Genomic DNA, 19650 nt, shown 5'->3' with positions numbered 1-19650 from the left:
ATACCCACGCAGGTTTTCCAGCGTAACTATAACGCAGTTACGTACTCATCAGATAGCTCTGGATCGAAAGGAATTCGAGTAAGGACTTTCATGTATTTCGAGTGAATTGCTTTTTATACTGGGCAGTCTGTTCCGGGATTTAAAATTCACACAGCCTTGGCACGAAAAATAAAAGTAAAGGGAGGCTTCCTTTTGGTGTCGCGAAAGCAAGCAACGATTCCATAAAACTCGGATGTCGCCAGGGCTGCTGTCACAGCCGCATCAATTGCTCCCAAGGGTGACGTCCGTCCTGTTGCGGCATGCAACCCAGCGGTCAGCGGTCGGACCGCGCGTGACGCGGTGGGAGTGGGCCGCGGCGCGCAATTGGTCGCCCGTGGCCGGCAGCGCGCGCTCTCAGCGTTGTCGGCGCGCGCATGCGTTGGCCGCCGTTCTTCTTCCCCGCCGCTTCCGGCAGCGGCGGCCCCGTGTTATTCCTGCTTGCTCCTCATCCGGATTAGCGGAAGCCCTACCTGGGGGATTGGTCCACGGAGAAAGCAGACTCCCTCCCCGACGATGCTAAAACTTAATCCGCAAAAGAAAAACAAGCAGCCGGGCGCATAACCAAAAGGGCGCCACAGTGTCCGTCTGGCGCACCCGGGGCCCTCGCCCCGCATGAGGGAAGAGAAAGAGTTTTCGAGAAGCAGCCGGAGCAAGCGCGCTTTTGGGGACTTTTGTTTGTTGTAATAACAAACTTATTTATTTATATGGATCCCGCGCAGGAACACACGCACGCAAGCGCTCACATATAAAGATATATAAACACATATAAAAAGGCAAGAAAGAAAGCTGTTACGGGTGGTCTTTCCAGCGGAAGACCTCATGAGGAAAAAAATCGGCGGCTGCAGAGCTTACCGCGACTTCGCGCCATGCAGCCGCCTATTCGGAAGCCCTTCTCGCCCGAGCGGCGAACGCGGCCAAGAGCGCGCGTCAATTCGGCCGCCGGCACAGCGGCGTCATTCGGAGCCGTCCTTCGATGCCGCCCAGCCGCGGCGGCGCGTGCCGTGAGAGATCGCCGGTGGCCGCCTCCTCGCCGACACCACCGTGAAGATGCAGGTCAGTGGCGCTTTCTCACTCCCTCTGTAAGACCGCCGGGATGCGCTGCAGAGGCCTGCTGCGATCAGCGGAATCTCTCGGGGTTAGGTCGCCCAGCTGCGCGCGCTGCAGGCCGTTAAATGAGGTAACGGCCTAAGTGCGGGCGCTAAATAGGTGCCTGCTCGGCAGAATAATAGGCACTGCTAAGCATAAATGCCAGCCTACAGAGGTTTGACTCATGCTTTTAGTGGTGCCGGCGGCGGCGACAGAAGTCGATACTAACCAGGGGATGGCGTTGCCTTTAGGGTTGCCACCGGTCATGCTTTTAGTGGTGTCGGCGGTGGCGACAAAAGTTGACACTAACCACAGGATGGCGTTTCCTTTAGGATTGCCACCGGTCATGCTTTTAGTGGTGTCGGCGGTGGCGACAAATGTTGACACTTATCAGAGGGGGGCGTTTCCTTTTGGGTTGCCACAGGTCATGCTAACGTACCCAGTTATGTAGCCGGCAATATAATTGTCAGACATAGCAAGCTCAAGGTGCAGTTTTGAGGTTGTAGACGAGTAATAAAAAAAAAATGGATGCTGCAGACGCTTGGCGCCGTAACACAGCTGTCGCGAAACGTTTGTGGCTCGTGTTCCGTTGTCTTTCCTCTATAGTCTGGGAAAGGCACATTAAAAGCCTGTATACATAACGTGGCGTGACCGACTTGCTACGTGTTAGTATAGTATATAAACAACTAAAATATGCTAAAATATGCATAGCAGTTTCGAAACCTAATGTATAATGTTCGTAAGATGCGATCTCCTTTGCATAAGAGTGCGAACATCGAAATGGTCAGGTGAGGGTAACAGGATTTAATTTCATCATTCTGCGATATCGGTTCCAGCAGACGGGCGTGTGTGCAATGGACCGTCCGCTGCAAGGGAAAAAAATAATAATAAAGAACGATGCACCTTAGAGGATATCTGCTCTTTCTGACGTCCATGTTAGTTTCCCCTGCACAGGCGCATTTCAATTTCTCTGTTTTTGTGCATTAAACTCCGCCACATCTTTTTTCCGGAGTATCAGAGCAGGACTGAGACGCTGTGTTGTGTTCGGAGCGTCCTTGTGTATGTCGCTATGTACAGACAACTAAGTTATCGCAAGAGCGCTTCGCAATACGACCATTACAGTGACACAAGCTACCATGCTGTATTCCAAGAATGAGCGATGATTGGCTAGTTGGTATGACATGATTACAAAATATAAAACTGAGCAGGGTACAAGCTGAACTCGTCCCCGCTTGCTCTTCTCCTGTGTCTTGTCCCCTGTTTTATGTTTTGTAACCATGCTGTACTTTCTCCTTTTTGTTCTTTGAATCGAACTAAAGCTATTTATAGTCACCAAGCATATTTTCTTCGCACAAATATGACAATAGGCTGTATCTTGCTGTACTAAACATGGGATGACAGCAAGACTATTGCAGGGTTAGATGTGATACTTCATAACCGGTATTTGATGTATGGCTTTGGTGAGCTCGTAAGCGGTACGGTTCTAGTTTTATGAGCATATTCACGAAATCGTCTTCGAAATTCAACTGAACGCCCACGGATTAATTTATCTTCTGCACGTGTATTAAACTTAACGAGTTCTCATTCTTGTGTAGTTGTCTATTGCAACAGATATAAGTGATACGTCCCCCAAACCTTGCTAAAAACTCTTTTTTTTTCACCCACCTTTTTGATTGCCGCCTAATAAGTATAACACCAATAGTGTTTCCTCTCGTGATTATTTACTACTCACATTGTCCCGTAGTTTTTATATTTTATTAATTACTTTTGTAGTTGCCTCAGCTGCTTTCAGAGTTGCTCCGGTAGAGCTATAATGGAATAATGTATTCGTAAAACGCTTTTGCCATTAGGTTTCAAGCCACACTGACTACATATAACCTAATACAATGATGTCTGTTCTAGCCAGAATAACAGCAGTACTCGATCGGATAATAGTCGCTGATGAATGTTCTTCAGGCTGTGAATGACGCTCTAGAGGAGACACGCCGAATGACACGCTAGACGCTGGAGGAACAGTGGACGATACTGGCTGCAAGAATTATGATTTAGCTATTTCCATCGGCTACTCGCAGTCCACATCCCTTTGACCGCGTTATCTGTGTGGCCGTCCGACATATTCCCCACCATTATATACAGCTGAGAAGCTTGAGTAGCATCATGTCTCAACATCCGCTTCTGGAACATTGTAAAGGACGGAGGCATAGAAGTAGGAGCAGACTGTACAATCCACATTTTTTTTTTTTTTTTTTACTGCGGGAAGTGAAGCGTAAGAAGAGTGAAAGCAGTAGCAGATGCACGAAATATGCACGGATGGCTAGCGCAACTGTGCGCCGCAAAAAAAAAAAAAAAAAGAAAGAAAGAAAAAAAAAGAAAACGAATATTCAAATATGCATTGATTTTTCCAATAAATCCAGAGAATGAATTCTGGTGCATTTATCACATTCCATATTTTTTTCCATTGCAAGGTCTTCTTAGTCTCGTTTTTTGATTGCCTCCCACGAGCACTTCTAGCATTGAACTCTGCCGTTCGATGACGGCGCCTTCTGCAATAGTCAGCCAAGAGGCCAGCTCCGCTAAATATTTTAGCGCCACGCTATACCCTCCCAACCAATCGTCCAAACTCTTTCCATTTTGGCACACGTAACATTTCTGCATGAGAGGTCGCATAAACTACCGCTGTTTTTAATGTTTTGAAATCAACGGCATGCTTATTTTGCAACTATGGGTTGTATACCTATGGCTACACGCATAGATTCCGAGTAGGATACAGCTAGGTACACAAATGCTAACTGGTTTGGTGCTAGAAGGAGTTGTCTGTTGCTTCTGTGTCCCGATATTTTGCGACATCGGCTTAAAACTGCTAATGCAATGCTCCGAAATTAATTAGGTGCTTCTTGGGTGCTATAAAAGAGTTGTCAGACATTTTTGCTTCCCGATTCCAACATTGCTGCTTAATACCGCTGACGAAGTGTTCCGGAAATTTATAGGTGCTCGCTGGGTGTTAAAAGGAGTTGTCTGCCGCTTCTGTGTCCCCAGCTTTTGCAATGTTGACGGTAGCTTAATAATACTGATGCATTATTCAGAAATTTGAATCAGAAACTCCATCACACTTGTGCCTCAAAATGCTTCAGTACAAGTCTGGTAACTATCATGGTAAGTAACAACTATGCTGCCATTGACCAGGGCGTATCCTTTGTTGCGAACGGGCACCCTCATTAGAGAGGTAATGCGCTCGCGCATATTTCAGAGCAAAGTTTTCCGGATCATTAAACTTCAGAAACGACTTGTACAGAATACTGTTGCTGTGGCCTGATTGGCCCTGCCCTGATGTTTTGGGAGCAATAGCATCAGGCGTAATCATTATATTAGCCAACCTCTAGCTATTTGAGGCATTTAATTGTTCCCTCAGCATGATGGGCTTCTCTGCCTCGTATATTTCTGCGTTAGTATCAATATAGTAATCTTGTCGAGCCCAGAAATGCATTGAGAGTTTTTAATCAATGCAATTTCCTACGTGTAATATAAAATTAGCGTATAGTTTTGTTGTCTATGCAGATCATGTTAAAGAAAAATGATCTAAGTTACGAGAATTGGCACCTTTGGGTTTATCGAATGGACTGTTGATAGAACTAGCGCATATGCTTTCTAAATAAAACTTGCATAAGTATTCACATTCCAGGGCAATTTATCCAACTGTATAAAAGTACTACTTGAATTTTACTTATCGCGGCCGAAATCATTCACTTCCAGGATAAGCTTGCTGGAGATATGTGAAGAAAAAAAACTAAATATGGAATGTCATTACTATGTAATCAGTTACAGTTGTGTCTCTTGCTTGCATTAATTTAGATAATGATAAAATCTCAGCACTATCTAGCCTTCGTCTTTGGCACGTTTTTATGTGGCAGGTTTCTTCCATTTTTCTTATGTGTACTTCGTTCATATCCCGCATAAAATTTACAACTTTGGCGCTATAGGCGACGGCCAGCACCACTGCAATGCACGTTGCGAAAGACGAGCAAATTCTCAAAAGAAAATCTATGAAACGGGGCAGGGACCTTATGATGTCCACTTCAGGCGTCGCAAGTTGCTCAATACGCTGGAAATGCTCTGTGTATGCGCTACTGACTTCAATGTGTCCAGTGTGATATAGCAGCAGCCTGAGAAGCCTTTTGCAGGGGACGCCAATATGACAGCTTATCGCCTGTACTCACTGCGGAAACTGCGATTTCTTGCCTTATAATAATTTGTTTTTAGGACTGGTTTTGAAATTGCGAGAGAGTGAAGAAAATTTCATTGGCACGTCGATAAGCGTCATTCGCCAGGTTATAAACGTGACTTCAGGGAGCAATGTGCAAAGTCCTTTGTCGCAATCGTAATTTATGGCCAAACTGTAGCAAGCACGACATTTGTTTTTTTCCTGTGTAAAAACAATACGTTTCTTTATGGACCTGTATTTACTCGTTTCATCTGTGCATTGAACTGCATTTGTGGCTATAGTGTTGTCTTCTTAATGCCAAAAGTGTTTTTTTGTACCCTACTTTACGCTGTCGAAATCATAGGCGACACTTTCAATTCATCACGCGCAAAAAGCTGGAAACCTCAATCATACGCTTTAGGTTAAGTTGTACAATCCCATGGCCCATTTTCGCGCTATGAATTTTATACCTTACGTGCTTGTTTCGAGTATATGCGCAGTTGTAGTCTGTCAATATGCGAAAATTTAAATATGCTTTTACATAACATATCTTTTTTTTATTAACTAAGTGTTTACAATCTTTGAACCGTTTGAACAACAGTACAAGAGGAAGCGAGAACACGGCTCACAAAGTTCAATCAAAAATAACTTATTTTTACCACTGAATGCTGTTTCATTTCCAAAACGTAAAGCAACCTCATTTTTGCTTGCGTACCTTCAGGCATCCACGGCGCTGATCGTTGTTCGCCTTTAGGCTTAAAAGGGAGTAGTATATGAGTATACAAGCTGATAGCCTGAAATAAGTCACTTCATAAAGCACGACGTACTGCTGCCATTTTTAAGTCTAAAAAAAACGGTGGTTGTTTGGCTACGGTTAAGCTTAGTGTGTACGCGATAGCTTAATTCACACGGTTACACGTGGTAAAGCTCGTTATTGTGCCGAAAGGTATTCCTTGGCTATGGCTACGAAGAGGCTGCGGTGATCCGTGTTGAAGTTTGTTTTGGCTTCAGCTTGGCGCACCTGCAGTCACGACCCCTCTCAGAAAGTTCAAGTTATGCACGATCCCCACTGGGGGGGGGGGGGGGGGGGGGGGGGTAATCTTGGGTTGGTACATTTCTAAGTCCAATTCGAACCTCTAGTAGTTAAATTAGGTTTTAGAGAAAGGAAAGCGCTCTACACTTTTGGGTGGACACCTACACCAAACCAAGTCAAGGTCCTGTTTTCATTATGTTTTAGTAAATTTTAAATTGTTTTATAAGAAAGGAAAGGTGCAATATCTGTAAGACTTCTCGCTGGCACCTGAACCGTGCCGTGAGAAAAGGGAGAAAGGTGGTCGTGAAAGTGGAAAGAGTGGAAGGGGTCGCGATATGGAGAGCAACGGTATAATTTCGGTCATCGGGGGGCTTTTAACGTGCGCTGACATCGTAAAACACAGGGCTGCCTCTCTATTTAAGTTAGATTTTGGGGAAAGGAAGGCGCAGCATATTTTTGGGTGCACTCCACGGAATCGCGGACAGCCACGATTAATTCAGTCAAGGTAACTTGAAGCACCAATTTAGTGTTACGCGAAGACTGGCTCTACCTAGCGTAGTGAAGCTCTCGCTTCAATTGTAAATGGTTTATAAGAAAGGAAAGCCGTAATATCGGTCAAGTTCACTTGAAGGTCAAATTCCTGCGCACGCAGACCTTGGCTTTACATTTAAAAACTGTCTGTTAGTACAGTTTCAAACGACCGAGCAAACATTCACAGTAAAGCAACGCACTTTCATCATGATGTGGTCTTTGCTACCGTTTTCTACTGTGATGGCACAATTCGAATTCGAATACTAGAGCTTTTGCATCATTCGCATCACTCTGCTCTCACAAACATTGTGATGACGCTAGTTAGCATTCTCTTCTTATCCTTTCTTTCACTATCACAAATAGCAATGATCCGACGACATCAAACGCAATTTTACGAACTCCCTTCTCCATATACCGAGTTCGTGCTTGGGCTTCTTGATTGCAACCACCCAAAACACTGCGAGCACGGTCGCTTCGACACTGCTGCCACGTCGCTGTAGAGAGTTGAGGCGCATCCTGTCCCCTGCACACAAAATCTAAGCCAAATACACGTGAGCCGTGTGCTCTTGAATGCGATGTGACATTTACGAGAGACATTGGGATTTGGTTCCGAAGGTCACATTAGAGAGATTTAGCATTGCGGATACGTATACCAGTTTACCAGGCGCTACCTTGCCTCCCGCCCCCCCACACACACACTCTGCCACTGCCCATGCGGAACGGGCGTCCGGTAAACCGGTATACGTTTACGTTAGTGCGTCTCCGGTATGCTCAGTATACTATTTTCACATAGCTGCGCGTACACATGCTCGGTTTGCGATTGGCGGCCCCCCCTTGCGCTGACCATTCACGGCAGCCAATGAGAGGGCTGCCAGAGTGCCAGCCAATTGTGAAACAGACCTTAAGCATGAAAAGCAGTTTTGCACTCTACGCCGCGTCCGCTAAAGGAAGCCTTGGCATGAAGCACAGTCCAGACACCGCAGTCTTGTGCGCTTGGCGTTATGATAGCTGTTTACTCACCCAGATCGGTATCAATACCTCTTGAAAATGTCGCATGCAGTGCTGTTTTCAAAACTGGAAGCACTGTCAAATAATATCGTGCTTTCCTGCTCTGATTCAAGCTCAAGGTTTTAGGAAGGCGAAGTGATTCTTATTGGGTATTCTGATTTGGAGCGAATTCGGTGTGAGTTGTTTAATGAACACTTGGGGTACGTGAATTAAAGAGCCTTATTGCTACGCTAAATGAGGAACATCGCGGTACGAGATACCGGAAGGTTGGATTTTTTTATTTCGGTTATTCGCCGCATATTACTCTGCAGAGTACCAGTTAATTGTATGTCATGAGAAGAAAACGTTTTCATCATCCAAGGAGGTTAATCCAACGCAAACAAACAAACAAACAAACAAACAAAAAAGAAGCCAAGGGGCTACGCACGTCATTTATACAAATTTATACAAATACCTCACAGGTTCCAAACATGGAACATTGTGTGAGGGGGAGGGGTTACAGTGTATCAAAAGGAACAATGGTACATAGTTTAAAATACAAAAGTTGACAGTAATACAGGACTGGAACTGCAAATAAGTATTAGAGCATGCATGGGAAGTAATAAACCGAGGATTATGACATTATACAACAGTTAGCGGCATTGGACGAAATCAACCTGCACACAGTGAACGCAATATAAAAAAGTTATTCTGACTGCAAAAATGGTACTCAATTCGTTTTTGAATTTTAGTGGGTCAGATATGTTAGCGATGCGTTCGGGAAGACCATTCCAACCCTTTATAGCCCGTGGCAAGGCAGAGAAGTTAAATGCATGTGTTCGGCCGAATAGACGTTGAAAACATATATTATTATTCAGGCGGTGGGAGGTGCGAGTCGGTCTAGTAAGTGGCACTGTTGATGCATGGTGACTGTAGATTAGTTTATGTAGCAAGCAGATAAGCGCGATATCCCGACGTGATTGTAAACTTGTGAGTGATAAGGACAACTTGATGTTAGTCACGCTGGTATGGCGGCTGTAATCATGGGAAATAAAACGTGCGGCACGGTTTTGAATAGTTTCTAGGGATTTGATTAGATACTCTTGATGTGGTGACCAGATGGCTGATGCATATTCTAGTTGAGGACGAACGAAAGTTAGAAATGCGAGCTTACGAGTAGAAATAGGTGCGCTATGTAGATTTCGCTTTAGATAGCCGAGCGTGCGCGATGCTTTGGCGGTTATATTTTCAATATGCGTCGCCCATGAAAGATTTTCGGTAAAATGAACGCCGAGATATTTATAAGAAGATGTGCGGGTTGTGAAATCCTGTTGAGTGAATCATCGTAGGTTGAGAGGGAATGCTTCCGACTGACTGTCATTATTTTGCATTTTTCCGTGTTAAGTGTCATTTGCCATGATCTGCACCAGTTAGTTGCGTACTCCAGGTCCTGCTGAAGGATGACATGGTGAGTGAGGGAACGGATTTCACGATAAATTATGCAGTCATCAGCGAACAGTCGAACTGATGATCTTATGTGAGATGGGAGGTCATTAATGTATATTAAAAATAATAAAGGACCGAGGACGCTACCTTGAGGAACGCCAGATGTGACGTCGCTAAGGGGTGATGAAAAGTTATTGAAAACAGTGAACTGCTTGCGAAATGACATAAAATTTCTAATCCAAGAGATTGTTAGGTTGTCTAAATTAAGCAATGACAATTTAGCTATGAGGCGACAATGGGCGACGCGGCCGAATGCACAAGAGAAATCAATGAATATGCAGTCAGTCTGGCAATTTTCGTCCATGTTCTTAAAGAGGTCAGTAGTAAATTCTATTAATTGTGTGTCACAGGAAAACCCTTTTCTGAAACCGTGTTGGTGTGGGAAGAAGAAACTGTTTCGCTCCAGGTGGAAGGCAACGTTAGATGCAATGATGTGTTCTAGCAATTTGCATGGAACACTTGTTAGCGATATGGGGCGGTAGTTACTGACAGAGTGTTTGTTACCAGATTTATACATGGGGATTATTTGACCAATCTTCCAGTCATGCGGAATTTCGCCAGCTTCTAATGACTGTTTGAAAATATGACAGAGGATGAGGCTAGAGGCATCTACAGTGTGTTTTAGAATTTTGGTATTTATTCCGTCTAATCCTGAAGAAGTAGATATTTTGAGACTTTTGATTAGAGATGCAATGCCTTCTATAGTGATGTCTATTGCACTCATGAAAGGGAAATCGGTTTCTTGTGGGCTAGGTAGGTTAGAATAGTCTTCGTTAGTGAAAACAGATGTGAAAAAAATCATTGAAAACTGTTGCACAGCTGTCCTGAGGAATGGGACATCCGGTTGCATCCAGTAAAAAATATTGTCAGACGTGCGTGATGGGGGGGAGATGGTTTTCCAGAATTTGGCTGGATTATTTTTCATGAGCGATTGAAGATTATGTGACAGAAATTTGCGTTTCTCCTTACGGACGGCATGGCAGTATGATGCTTCACATAACTTATATTGTGTTTTCGAATACTGCGTGCAAAGTCGCTTCGCTGATTTAAAAAGGCGTTTCTTCTTGTTTTTTAACTTGTACGAAGTGATTTGTTTTAGATACGTTAACACGAAACATTATTAGAGGAATGCAATTGCGCACGAGTTCTGTCATTTTTTCCTTGTATAAAGACCAGTTTTTGTTAACAGACCAGGAGGAAAAATCGCGAAAAACACTGTTCAGAGAAACATTCCAGATCACGATTTATAGCGTTGAAGTCAGCCTTGTTATAATTTAGGATTTGTTTAGGTTGAGCGCGAAGTGAAAAAAAAGGAGCATTGCCATTCCTTGCCATTCCACCAATTTAGTTTAAACAAAGAGTGTTTAAAGCGACTTCTCTGCATATTTCACCCAAGCCGCATAAGTTGAGTTTGTGACATCCAACAAGGAACACAACAGTGATCCCTACAAGATAAGAAGGCTAGCAAAGAAAGAGTAGGCGGTTAAGGAAGAATACACGAAATATGGCGAGGTTTAAAAAAAAAAATGTTTTCTGCACTCTGAGCATATATACTTAAAGGTCGGAAGGTATATTGAACGTTGTGGAAAATTTGCGTTGAAGAAAACAATGGCACAGAAGAAGAAAATTTAGGAGAAACAAAAAAAAAAAAAAAGATTCGTCTTGAAGCTTTGTCATTTAAAAGTGCCGTTTTGTCTACCTGCTTTGGTTTACAGGGTTTAATGTCTAAAAACGACTCCGGCGATGAGGGGGGCTGTAGTGGAGGACTCCAGAAATTTTGACCATCTGGGGCACTTTAACGTGAGCCGGTAACGACCGGCCGCGATGCTTTTCGCCTCCGTTGAATAGCGGTCGCCGTGGCTGAGATTCAATTCCGTGTCTTTGGGCTCACTGGTCGAGTACCGTAACCATTGAGCCAACGCGGCGGGACTTGTCTTTCAGCAACGCCTGTGGAGAAAATGGCATCATAAAGTAACAGAGTTATGCGTTTTTAATGACAGGAAATTCCAGGATTAAAATTTTACGATTCGTTTTGCTCGACTAACAACTTTCTTTTTTAAGACTGGGAGTCTATTAAAGGACACGAGAGGATTAAGTCATATGATGTGAGAAAAGTCTCTGGTCTGCAGTATAAGTGTTATATTTGGTCTGATAGAAGTGGTCACGGTGGTGGCGGATGTGGTGGTGACTGATGACAATGATACTGGGAAGGGGAAGCTGGAGATGTTTTAGAATCCGGCAAGCTTGAATGGATCGAAAGTGGAAAACTTGGAAGGGAAGCAATCGAAGTCGTTTTTGCTACTAGCGCATTTGGAATGGGGACGTAATCGCCATTTAAAACAACGAAGGAGTTCAGAGTTGGACTGCTCATCACCAGTTAGGGAAGGCGTGATTCCATCATCTGGATGGGGCGGTACAGTGGTGAGCAGCCTTGTTAGAGCAGCCGACGGCGCTCTGCGGTCTCTGCGGAGCAAGTCAGCGACATCTAACGTTAAGCTCTGTGTATGAGTTATCCGTCCCGCGCGCATGCGTATCAAATCAGAGGGATGCCTGCTCTTCGCCTCCTTGCCCAGCCCCCGCCTTGCGAGTACCTTTCAAGCCGCTAGGGCCACACTGCCTGCATTTATGGGGACTCAATTATTGCACATCGTCTGGGGAGGATCACCTGGCAAAAAGGGTGAAGTAGAACCTACGTCATGGCTACAATCCTGGTTCTCCTGCCCTCTCAGCAGGCTTTTTTCTTTATTAACTTTTCCCCCACTTGTCTGACAACCCGGTGGCGTGAATGGGGGAGCGTGTGCATCCTTGCCCTCGCTTCACGCCTTTTTTTTTTTTTTCGAACTTTCTTTTCCTGTCTTTCTGACACCGGGTGAGGTGAATGGGGGAATGGTCGCCTGGCGTACAGAAGGAAGCGCGCACACACATTCATTGTTAAAATGTATTTTTTCTTCGCTCCCCCCCCCCCCCCCACACACACACACACACTTTTTTTTTTTTTTTTTTTTTTTTTGTGCGTGTGCTTACCAGGGAAGAGACTTCGGAGGCGCTGCGCGCGCACTCAAAAGTTCACTCCCCGTTGTTGATTGCACATCGATACTTCGCAAGCATCCGCGCTACCGCTAGAGGTCTCATATGTCTATCTGAAATTCCGCTAACCACGTCCTACCCCCATTTCCCTCTCCGTGTTGCCCTACATTGAATGTCCTAGGTTTTAACGTGCTTTCTATATGTACCTTTTTTTTTTTTTTCAATTCATTTCATCCCCTTTTTATTTGTTTATATTACACGCACTTACCTGTTTGCTCATCCATGACCTCGCCTTGTTTTACATCGCGCAAATCTGGAGGAGTTAACCTTCATGGTCTGCACAGGGTTGTTCAATATGAAAAGGAACAAAGTTATAGTATTCAAATGAAGTTAATCGTTACTGCGTCATTCTATGTGCTAAGCATACTTTTTTTTTTCTTGTTTTACTGACAAGGATAAATTTACTACTTCAGTAATTTTCGACTTTCGTAATTTCTACTAAAGTAATTTTTGACTTTGGCAGAGAAAAAATGAACCATCTTTTTGCGCAAACTGATAGTTCCCTTTCATACTGAGAGACCTTGTAAAAGTACCACGTGCGGAGAGCAGTGTCAGAAATCGAGCAGCTAGCGCAGCTCGAGGAGGTGGCACGCCTACGTGCTTACTTGCTTTTTGCTTTTCCTCTTTTCGTTTACAATAGCAGGTCGTCAAACCGAGTTTCTGGAACGAAGCAGTAGCAAAGTATTTTCAAGGGAAGGGAAGAGCGCGATACCCCATGTCACTACCAATGCGGCTCTTGTAGAAGGGGGGGGGGGGGGGGGGGGGAGAGGATATGAAGAGGGGGGTTAACGGGGCCCTATAACTGTCTCTTGAGCTTACAGGGATACACTGAACGGGGCCGCTCGTGTCACCGGGGCTTGTATTCGCCGCCTCTAGTTAGGAAAGAAGGGAAAAAAGTAGAGGAAAGCCAAGGTAGCATGCAGAAGAACCACAGCCCACAGCGCCGGAGCGCCCGTCGCTATAAAAAAAATCGCAAAAAAAAGCGCGCAGAGGGCAAGGATGAGCCAGCCTACTCCCCCATCTTTCCACCCGGTCATCAAATCGGCGGGGAAAAAGCATAGAGGGAAAAAGTTCGAAAAAAAAAAGCGGGTTGATAGGGCAAGGAGGACCAGATTGGTAATACGTAGCCGTGACGTAGTTCTACTGGTTATACGTCGCCTTTGTTGTACGTGATTCTCCTCAGTTGACGTGCAATAATTGAGTCCCACATTTGTGAGGCTGGGAGGGTGAGGTCAATTGGAATGACGTCGTTGGTTTAATGGCGAATTGCTGAAATCTGTGCTCCGTGCTGCTGGTGCTGATGAGACCGTATAGACCCAGCGACCTGTCGTCGGCGCTATCGTGTTGCATCTTCTTTTTCTGGGCGTGTTCGCTGTAACTGCATCGCATTTTATTGTTTTTAGCTTTGTGTATAGTCGCTGCAGCGCTTAATTTCCAGCCTACCTGGCGTGTTTGTGCTAGTGCTCTTCGTATTTGTGGGCTTACGCCTCTGCAGCCTCGCTGGACCTTTGTCGCGGCAGTTCCTTGCTTGATCGTGGCTGTCGCTGAAAGCAAACTTGCTGGAGAGGATACCCAAATGCTGTTACTCAGTTACGGTACATCCTGTGCTCGACCCGCCGCTCAGGTTTGCTTCACTTGTAGTGTGGACTGTTCGCAACTCCAAGAACGTAGCCTCCGGGCACATCGCCGTTGAAACGCTGATCCTTTTTCTGTGTCTACCGTGCGCGACTCTCCTGCTGGGGACGGTGTGCAGGGGTTTGTACACGCGAAATTAGATTCAAGATGAAAATATCACGCTTAACTGACAAGAAAACAAACGCCAAAAAAAAGTGCGAATATCCTCATATTGGTCCGACGGCAGTTTGTTTCGGCCGTGCCACGACACATATGAAAAAAAAAAAAAAAAAAAGTTCTACTTAGCAGTGCCCATGTCATTTGGTTTTATTTACGCTGCTGATTTGTGTTTTGGTAGATCCTGAGCTTCAGCTATGTGCTATTCCCAAATGTAAAATTAGGTTCCTCAGACTTGCTGAATTGAGGTACAAAGTGAATGTTGCTTTTTTTATATTTGAGTTATGACAGAGGCCGTCAATGGGAGTACTGAAAGTCTGGTTATGAGTCAAGTTTTACTGTCCGTATAGTTAATGCACAATCCAGCTGAGGGCAGGAAAGGACATCATCTGAGCTTTCCAGCAATGACTTGCTGCCCAGAAGGCTTCAGCTGGGCAACATAGTGAATACGAATCTAGCAGCCAACCGTTTTTGCTGTTTAAATAAGAGATCTTAATTATACCAAGATAAGGTCCAGTGTGCCAACCAAGATCCGTATAACTAGTGCTATGGTATTTCCAGTTGTGATTTATGGATGCGAAAGTTGGACTGTGAAGAAGGCTGACCGCCGAAGAATTGACACGTTTGAATTGTGGTGCTGGCGGAGAATCTTGAGAGTTCCTTGGGCGGCCAGAAGATCGAATCAGTCGATATTGTCGACCATAAACCCTGACTGCTCATTGGAGGGTCAAATTCTAAAGTTAAAGTTCAGCTACTTTGATCATCTGATGAGAAGAGAGGAGTCGCTGGAGAAAGATTTGATGTTGGGAAAGGTTGAGGGTCACCGGAGAAGGGGTAGGCAGCGAACGCGATGGTTAGATGGCATCCTCGAGGCGCTGCAGATGAAGTTAGGATGTTAGGAAGATAGTGAGAGACCGGAAAGCGTGGCGTGATATGGTCCATAGGGTCACGAAGAGTCGGACACGACTGAACGACTGAACTGAACTGAAGGTCCATTCATCCAACCTTTATTCACATGTTTGCTGCTGATGACATTAAGTATCTTATTGTGATGATGTGACCATTCATTCCCCCCCCCTCTCTCTCTCTCTCTCACACACACACACACACAAACACACACACACACACACACGCGCACGCACACACACACACACACACACACACACACACACACACACACACACACACACACACACACACACACACACACACACACACACACACACACACACACACACAGCACATTTATATCTTCTAAGTAATGCGCTGCCACTACATTGCTGTAGAAGCCATGACCGGCTTACTGTCATCCATGTTTTATTTGTGTGTTGAAGACTAGAATCAGAAAGAAGACTTCTCTTTCCAGAGCGGTACATAAATCAGATACCCATGCACGGATCCTTCTTTCTGCAGTGGTGACTGGTGATTACCAAATTGTTTCCTTGAAAAGAGTAAGTTTTTATCAGAAGTAGGCTTTTTAGATGAAACTTTTACCAGCCTGGACCTCAGCCTCTTTCTCAATCTTGAAAAGATGCTTTGTTTTTCTTTTCAAGCCCACACATCACAGGCCTCACCATATTTTCCCAGGCAAAGGCTGCCACTGAGGCTTCTTAACCTCATGCCATCTTAGCAATTTTTACAGATTTCGTTATACACTGCGAATTACTCTTTTAGAGCTATTGATACTTTATCACTTTCTAAAAGCTACACATCCAGCACATTTTACTTGACTCGAGTTAACCACTTATCTTGTGCTTGGCACTCATTGACCTCAGATCCCCTGCTCCGTGAAAATCCACCGTCACAGTGCGTTGTCTGCTTCTAGCGGCTAAGGCAGCAGTTATGCCAAAGCCACAAACACTGTCTCAGCTACAAGTTTCATCTTGTTATTGTTGCAATCCAAACTACATGTGGATTATTTGTTATTTCAGGGTTATTTGTGCTGTATGCAGTGCATATTACAACATAAAACAACGTGACTTTGGTGTCGGGTGCAGTTTCAGTGAACTCAATCGGCACTGACCTCTCCAGAGTGGGTACTGCTGTACTGAGTGACGAATTTAAGTAAAGCATTCAGTTGTATCCATAAATCAGCAAGGTTAATAAATGTTGCAACAGCAGGCTTAGGTATCCACACCACATTAGTATGATCCGATTTACTGTATATTATCCTTTTAACATTTTCATGGATACTGAGAATGTCCTGATGATTGTTCACACAGCCACCTGTGGTACCATTTTGTTAACGAGCTGTTACAATAGTTTCACCAATAAACTTACCATTCACTTATCTGTCTTTGCTATGGCCCTTAGAACACCCTATATAAGATGCTGCTTCCTTTCAGCCACTTTTTCTGCACCCTGCACACCGTCGCGCTCAGATTGACTTTCAATGTGTTGTTGCAGCTTGATGTAGAAATAATGCAAGGTTTATGGTTCTAAGAAATTTATCTTCTGGTCTTGTTGCTCAGTGAAGCAATTTATCTAGAAAGGCAGCTCAGTAGTTGAAGCAAATGCACAGTGATCAAACCAAAATGACATTTTCATACCCTAAAACAAAGCTGCACAGTACTATACAGTGCAGCAGTGATGGAATATATGTTCTCTGTAAATTTTACTGTATCAATAGACAGGAGGAGAATATGGTCTAGGCATGTATGCAGTGCACAGGGCAAATAACAGGAAGAAAGTGGAATTGTGCACAGGTGCAAAGGAAAGGGAGCCTTTGTCAAAGGTACATGGCAGAGGGATGTTGGGAGCTTGTTGCCATATTAGATGTGTAGTTGAAGTGGGCAATTTTAGATACCAGACGGGCCAGCGAGATTATGAATGCTATCTAATCTGTATTAGGATGCTAGTGTCCTGCTGTGGAGCACGCTCCTTACCTGCTTCGTCCTGATCCTGCTACGTAAGTGTTCTGTCTGTTTCGCACTGACGCCTCGCACGCTCACAAAGATGTCAATTTTGTTCCTGCTCATAAAGCAGCAGCTCGATAACCGCTGCAATTAACGCGAGCGCGAACAATCGAAATCACAAAGAAAAAAGAAGCGAAACTATACTACGGCAGACGGAGCACGAGCTCTGTGGTTTCGTTTTCGGCATTTTTTTTTTTCTGGACCTCTGCAGCTTAATTAAACGAAACAGGTTGTTACATTCCACAGAAAGGCGTTAAAGTTTTTATAGGTTTAGGCTGCCGCCACGAAAATAACGGAGGTCATAGCGCACGCCCGCTGAACGCGATCGACGCGATGCCTGTGCTCAGGCACGACAGCGCGTTTAAGATGTTCTGTCCACACAGCAACTGTGCCAAGCGTTGCAAACTCATGGAGATGCATGCATATATGTTGGATTCAACAGGATAGTTAAGCAGGCGAGTTGGTGATACATTTTCCAAAAAAAAAGAGCGCGAACGAACGGGGACGAAAGGAAGAAAACGCAGGAACTTTGTTTGTACGAAAAAAAAAAAAAAGAAAACGTGTGGTGCACAAAACTAGTGGATTCTTCTTTTTTTTTTCACGTGCTTCGCATTTGGTACATATTATATTGCGCGTTTATTGGCTGGTACGCTTCCTTTATTATTTTTTGTCCCACGAAAAACATGACAGCGCGGGTTTCTATCAGACAGATCGAGATGCAGTCATCTGAGTCAATTGAGATTAAAATTTAATATGTGGGCGCATTTGTGCCTTATGCAGTCACTTTGCGGTCAGATATAAGTCTCGTGCTTTCTTTGGAGCTGGAAAAGGCGTGTCCTGATGAAAAGCTCGCATGACTCTCATGCATCCGCCTTTGTATTGTGACTGATACGAATGGTTATATTATGCGCCCGCGCTTCGCCCAAATTATTTTTTTCCATTCTTATATATTTTTATTGGCTTTGGAACATCACCTAACTATATCTGGGGTATATACGTTCTTTTATAAAACAAGCATGCAACCATAGGAATATTGGCAACATTAAAAAATCCGGCCCCTGAGATTGTGTGGGCCTTCCTTAATTGTATCTACGAGTTTGTGCTGTAAAGAACACTTTACGTATAGCAAACCGCACGAGCATGAATGCTCATGCAGGAACGATCGATGCAGGCAGTGTCCACACTCACGCAGAGCAGCAATTAATTGACCAAAGGTGCTGGGCGTGTAAGTGCAAGCTTTACATTTGCAGACCATAAAAAATGGTCTATTTGTTGGAGATGTAGGTCAGAGGATTTAATTTTAATAGTATTATACCTAGCTCGCGGAAGGAGCAAACCTTTGTCACTCAGCTTGAAATATTTGACATTGTCTTCTAATAACTGGTTTGATTGATTTGTTTTATGGAATTCAACGTTCCAAAGCGACTCAGGCTGTGAGAGACGCCATAGTGGAGGTCTACGGAAATTTCGACCACCTCGGGTTCTTTAACGTTCACTGACATTATTATGCACGTTAAAGCTGTAAGTGCTATGCCACCATAATGATCATGTATGACGCATACCTGCTAAAATACTACGATAAAGAGTATCTTAATTTCTAAATAAGGTCTATAGTGAACTGAGCGCCACAGCTTCTGTCCACCAAATGGTAATTTGGTATCATCATCATCATCATCATCATCATCATCGTCATCATTATCCTGACTATACCCACTGCAGGGCGAAGACCTCTCCCATATTTCTCCAATTCACCCGGTTCTGTGCTAGCTGCATCCACTTGACCCCTACGAACTTCTTAGCCTCATCCGCCCGAGTGGCAGGCATCGTAATTAGGCAGCGGTATAAAATGAAGGTTGTACAGGCCTATGCACCTACACGTAGTTATGATGACCTGGCAGTTGAAAGCTTCTACGAAGATGTAGAATCGGCAATGCGAAAAGTAAAAACGCAGTATACTGTACTAATGGGCGACTTCAATGCCAAGGTAGGGAAAAAGCAGGCGGGAGACCAGGCAGTAGGGGGCTATATGGCATTTGTTCTAGGAATAGCAAGGGGGAGTTACTAGATGAGTTTGCAGAGCGCAATAACTTAACAATCATGAATACCTTCTTCAGCAAACGGAAGAACCGGAAATGGACATGGAAAAGTCCTAACGGGGAGACTAAAAATGAAATTGACTTCATACTGTGTTCAACCCCCGCCATTATGCAAGATATAGAGATAATCGGGAAAGTGATATGCAGTGACCACAAGATGGTGAGGTCCCGAAAAGAAAAAACGCAGCAGATTAGTAAGAAAGAAGACCATTAATGAATTAGCGGTGAGGAGGAGGGCAGAAGAGTTCAGGATCTCGCTACAGAATAGATATTCAGCTCTAACCGAGGATGGCGACATTACTCTACAAGCAATAAACAATAATTTCAGAGATATCATTGCTGCGTGCGCTGTAGATACCGGTAAGCTATCTAAGGAGACGA

The 19650-nt window shown here is 44.4% G+C and overlaps 1 long non-coding RNA gene across 1 annotated transcript in view; it reads left to right on the top strand.

Moving 5' to 3' along the window:
* The first annotated feature begins 1011 nt into the window (after window positions 1–1011).
* The window catches only part of LOC146205571 (uncharacterized), a 103121-nt gene continuing 84482 nt past the window's right edge, over window positions 1012–19650 (top strand). The window contains exon 1 of the long non-coding RNA XR_014703204.1: window positions 1012–1092. This is a non-coding gene — a long non-coding RNA (uncharacterized LOC146205571). The remainder of the gene's footprint in view (window positions 1093–19650) is intronic.

The sequence above is a fragment of the Amblyomma maculatum genome, chromosome 1, assembly GCF_055883805.1.
Source record: "Amblyomma maculatum isolate TAMU_Amacu chromosome 1, ASM5588380v1, whole genome shotgun sequence".
Lineage (NCBI taxonomy): Eukaryota > Metazoa > Arthropoda > Arachnida > Ixodida > Ixodidae > Amblyomma > Amblyomma maculatum.
The sequence above is the reverse complement of the archived record's forward strand: the minus strand, read 5'-3'. Positions and strand labels throughout refer to the sequence as shown.